The sequence below is a fragment of the Seriola lalandi genome, unplaced genomic scaffold (genome assembly GCF_002814215.2).
Source record: "Seriola lalandi dorsalis isolate HSWRI2012SDOR001 ecotype SW California unplaced genomic scaffold, Sedor1 jcf7180002055006, whole genome shotgun sequence".
In the NCBI taxonomy this organism is placed as follows: Eukaryota; Metazoa; Chordata; class Actinopteri; order Carangiformes; family Carangidae; genus Seriola; species Seriola lalandi.
The window spans coordinates 1,674,610-1,680,374 of NW_019525549.1; positions in this window are offsets into that span (position 1 = coordinate 1,674,610).

The window sequence follows — 5,765 nt, forward strand, 5'->3', positions numbered from 1 at the left end:
TCCCCTTTATGATGCTGCTGCCCCGTAATGAACGTACCTAACGTAATTTGGCAAAGCAAAAGCCCACGCCAGCCAAGAATAGTCCAATGAGAGGTCGAGGAGCCAGACTGACGCAGTAGATTGAGAATTGCAAATGAGCGTGTAGAATCCTCCAAAGTCCTGCCCACTGGAGGCTTTACTGCACAGCCACCCCGCCTCTGATCCAAGTTACCTAGTTCCTGATCAATCAGCGGGAGATGCGTCTGCCGTCGCCCAACTGATCAACACGCCAACCAATCAGCGTCGGGCTGTGAGTGAGTGACGATATTGCAAGCTAATCGAATGACGCTGGAGGCGGGATAATACGTTTAAAGTATAATACTCGCCTTCCAACGGGCAAAACACAACTAGTATAGCTCATAGTGAAGTCTACAAGCATAGGAAATTAACAGTGAATAGTACATTCTCTTTTTCAACAGCATTCTCAAAGGAAATACAGTGTATGAGGAGAGACCTACATGTTAAAAGAAGTCCTGAGCATGTATTTGTGTTATTGTTATTGGGAATATATTCCAATAAGTATATTGATATCTTCATTGCTATAACCTTAACCGCTAACACTGGCTAACCCTGACCTTTCAGGTACTATGGCTGTTTCTGTTCTGTTGGCTGTACTGCAAACACACCTGCTCACTCACTATCTTAGGGGGTTGAGTGTAAAATGAAGAGGGAGAGTGTAGGTTAGGTCAGTTATAAAAAGACTGAGGCAAATATATGTCAGTGTGTGAAGACCACACGCTATATGCAAGAGGGGAGCAACAATTTGTGAATGTGTACCTTCACGTTTTGTCAGCAATAACCTTTACAAGACAGAACAGGACAGTGTTTGTTTTTTTTTTTTATTAAAAACATTAATAAAACTTAGTGTGTAGAAGACAACAAAGTTCAACTGTCAGAAAAGAAAAATGTTTCTGTTGTGTCATTCTTCAGTCTCCATGCTGAGAGAGGTATCCCCTCTCTGTTGCTTTGGTTTCTCCCTCCTTTATATATATATATATATATATATATATATATAATTTTTTTTTTCTTCTGGAGTTTCAAATGGTCAAAGGATTTGAATTGTTACATCATTGAAAATGTCGACATATAATGAAAGTTGAGTTGACTTTTGATGGGGGGGTGTTCTTTTCCCCTCTTTACGATCACTTCCTCACAAAGGATATTCGCTCCACAGGCTGAAAGACAAAGAGCACACCAGCTGTATTAGTATTATTCTGTCTGCAGAAGTTTGGGCAGAATATCTAAATTTGTCAACACTATATAACATTTGCCCAAATCAAATGCCGACATCTTTTTTTTTAAGCAGCTTGATATATTCACTACTGAATAATGATGTTCCTGATAGTAATATGCAGCATGTGTGGGAGCTTGATTTCAAGGTGTCTACCTTGTATCTTAGCTTATGAGCTTGGAGGACATCATTATCGTTTATATTTAATTATGTATGCACCAGGGTTGATCCTGCAGATTTTTCCAGTTTACTTATATAAAGCCTATTGATCCGTCATGTGATCACCACAGATACTACATGTACAAAATAAACATTACCATCATCTTTTATAAAATACCATACATCTTCTCTTAGTGGACACAGAAATTTTAAGGAGAAATATGAATGACCATAAGAAATACAGAACATACAATATAATATAATGGAGGCTCATGTTGAGGCTGCAGCAGTGAGACAGTGTGGGTTCTCTTATCAGGTGTAGCTATGTAATGTTATATTTATCTCATCAATACAGTACAGCGTATTCAGTAGCTAACCCTTTTTAAAAGAATAAAATCTTCAACAGGATTATAATTTTTTTTTTTTAAGTTTCTGGAGCAGCAACGATAAACAATAAATAATCTCAATAATATCACTATGGAAACAAATGTAAAATGTCAATATATTAAATAATATTCCTGACATGAAAACAGTGAGTGATGAACCTGTGTGAATGCATGGTGCATGTAAATAAAACAATTTTTTTTTCTAATTCATCACGTTTCTCTCCATCTTTTGCAATGTGTTTATTGCACGTTCATATCGCCATGATGATGAAAATATGATTTATCGGTCAGCACTAGTTTTTCTTGGCCCCATTGTGTCATCATCTGGCCCTCCCTGTGTGCCTGTCATTTATGGGATGCCATATGATTCAAAAGCCTACCCAAACAAGATGCCGCCTATCAAGCTGCACATAGCGTGCAACCTATCTGGGCAACACAGCGCCGTCCGGTTGGATGCAGCACGCAACCCAACTCGATATTGCAGCTTGACTGGATAGCGAAGGACGACCTTAATTAAAGTCTAGCTACAGTCAACACCTATAACATTCTTTAAATAGGTTACCACTGTTGTAGTGTGCAGTTGACTGAATTATTATTGATCAATAATAACAATAATTTTTTAGAAACTTTGAATTGAAGCTCACACTGGCCTACACAGGATGCGTTCAGGCACAGCGTTGAGTGTAGGTCACTTGTGCTTTGAATGTGCTCAGAGGCCAAAACACAGTTAATGTGATTCTGCACATTAAACAGAGCAAAATAGAAAATGTGCTTCAGGTGGTGTTTGAAGGCGGACAGTACGAGGCCTGTGTAGACAGCTGGACGGATTCAAACAAGAGTGGATCTGTTCCATCAGACAAGTATTCACTGAATTTAGGCCACAGACAAGAAAACTCTGTGTGTGTGTGTGTGTGTGTGTGTGTGTGTGTGTGTGTGTGTGTGTGTTACCTGAGCTTATAGTCGGGGCCAGTGTGTGTTTGCAGCAGCAGGTATCTGATCTCCTCAGGTGGGTTCAGACCATGAAGCTTTGCTCTCTCCCATCTCTGCAGCCTGGTAATACCTGAGAGAGAGAAAAATATGACACATGACTCACTGTTTTCTGTGATTGAAGCTCAATATTTTCTTCTTCTGTGTTTTATTTGAAGTGTTGATCCATAAGAAGATATATTTATGGTTTTAAGAACAAAAATCAATCTCTGTGTAGTTTTACATCTCCTCTCTCAAGCTTCTCTCTGGAGCTCCAGTAACGGAGGAGGCTCTGAGCCTCTCTTCTAATTGGCTGACTATTTTCTGAGTGATCCAATAAAAATATAGCAGGTTTCAGGTAAACACTCAGAGAAACCAAATCCTGAAAGGCTGTATGGTGGGTCCAGGTGGGCGGGGCTTGGGGCGTGGCTGAGGGCTGTGACTGCTTTGCTCCAGAAGTCCTGACGGCTGGTTTTAAGGCTCAGTTTCTGAATACAGGCTGTGTGCATTTCTCTGTGGACTGAGGCTTTGATACTTTCACAGTATTAATATAGAACCTAGACCTGATCTATAATCAAACTACACATGGACATCTACCTTTAGACTATATGGAGCTTTAAAACCTATTTTTGTACCAACTCTACCTTTCTTAAAAAGAGTGGCCCCAACACTTCCAATATTTCTGGTCCTTAAGAAAGCATGGATATAATGTGTGTGGTCTCACCCACAGATTAATGAGGCATCAACATTTTACAGGAGTTCAGTTGATCTTTTTCACTTCAAGCTTCTGTCAACAATGGCAAACATGCCCAAGAACTATCAGCCGTCCTCTTAGACATCATTCAAGCTGCATTTGTACATGTCTTTTGGCCACTTGGGGGCAGCATACGCAGCTGTAAGCACAGTTGTTCTTCTGGCCACCCAGTGAATGTAAGATCAATATTGGTAGCTAAACTGTTAGCCACCTGCCCAGTATATTATATACTGGGCAGTTAGCTGACAGCTGACCTGTTGAGGCTGGAAACAAGCAAAACAACAGCATTAAAGGCCTTTGCACACCAAGTCTGAATTTCTCATATGTGTTTTTTAAATCTGTCATTCAGTAAGTAGCATTGTGATGGAGGGAAATGGCATCAGAACTAAGTGAAAGTGTCAGTAGTCAAAAAATTTGGTCTAAGCAAAGAAGCAAAGAGGGGCTTTCCACACCATCAGGAGATCAATACATCAAGCTCAGATCCCTGACAGATAGAAAGGCAACTTCATCTCAGATACAGTATTTGTTAAATAAAGAACACAAGAAGGCCGTCCTGTCATGGTCTCAGAGGACAAGTAGCAGTTTCTAAACCGTGTCGCAGGAGGGGAAACAAGACCAAACACTGAGGTAAAAGTTCAACGGATTTTTATTGTAGAATGGTGAAACTGCAGATGTGTCTGCAGTGTGAGTGCAGGCGTTGGCTGATTATATCAAAATGCCCAATTAATGAGTCTACACACACTTGTGAGCAGATTTATGTGCACAAAGTCAACACTGAAGTTGAGTTTTTCATAATACAGTATGTCCCCTTTATGGTATTTTCAGGATCTACTCTTGAACTGTGGACACTGTCAGCCTTTGTTCTATTCATCATGCAGAGCTTAGTCCATCTGCACTGGGCAAAGCTGCTCCTCATTTTATTCCTATTTTCATATAAAACTTAAATGATCATATGGACAATGACACATTTTAACCTCCTAGGACCTGGCGTCCACATACGTGGACCTCACATTTTGGGTTCTCTAGACCACAATACTAACTTTTTCTCAACAAGGGCCTGGTGACCACATATGAGGATATTATACTGCCACTCAGTAATCGAAATTTAAAACTAATGTCCGCATATGTGGACATCATTTTTCTCAGGTCCCAATCAGCCTGAATAGCAAAGAGAAATTAAAAATGCACGCCATGCAAGAGTTCGGGTCTTAGGAGGTTAAGGACTGAAACATTACCCTAGCTACTCCTTAAAGGCATAGACCACGCAAAAATCGAACTTTGTCAACTGTCTAATAAAAAAATAAAAAAAAAACATTCATACTCTACAGGGCCTTTTCCATAAAATACATATGTTTTTCATTTCTGAATTAATGGAAAAGATGGTATTTAGGCTTTTGAACGAATAGACTGCGTCCTATTTTTTCCATTCATTTTGATATATGGGCCAGTACAGTATACAGTACACTATATGGAATGTGAAATGTTTATTTTGATCTATTCCTTTAATGTTAGTCAGGCACAGGCCTAGATATTGTATGGTGGTAACATATCTACCCACTTCTTTGTTAGGTTGATAGTGTTTTTGGTTCTGCTACAGCATTGTGTGGGTCTGCATTTGAGTGGAAATGACGGTCTGTTGTTTGCATCTGTGGGTTTGATGTGCTGGCAGTTTTGCTCTTGAATACTTTGTTGGTGAGCCCTGACTTCAAAAGTTGTTGTGTGGTACATGCTTCATTAGCTGGTGTTATGGATTTGAATCATCATGATCATCTATAGACTGTAGACATTAAGTTAAACAAGCATGTTAATGTAAGATTGAATGATTGTAAGACTTAAGTGAAGTGAACCACTATCAAAGGACTGAAAACCCACAGCTAAACCTGAAGTTACTTTGCTTACCTCAAATCCTGCTTTGTAGTACAGGCCTCAGGTGTGTGTAGTTCTCAAACCATCACATTATCACCAGCTATCACAAGTTAAAACAAAGACCTGATGTTTATATAACACACAAATGTGGACTCAGGTTGGCATGTAACAGGCTCGAGAGCTGTTCACTAGACTATACACCTGGACAGCTGTCAGCTGACTGGACTGAACTTTCTCTCTTTACAACCAATGGGATGAGACCAACAGTTGTTTGAGTTAGTTTTACACGATGCAGCAGTTGCTGTGTGGGATTCTGTCTGCTGATATTTTCACATCTAAAATACAAACACAGCTCACAGGAAGA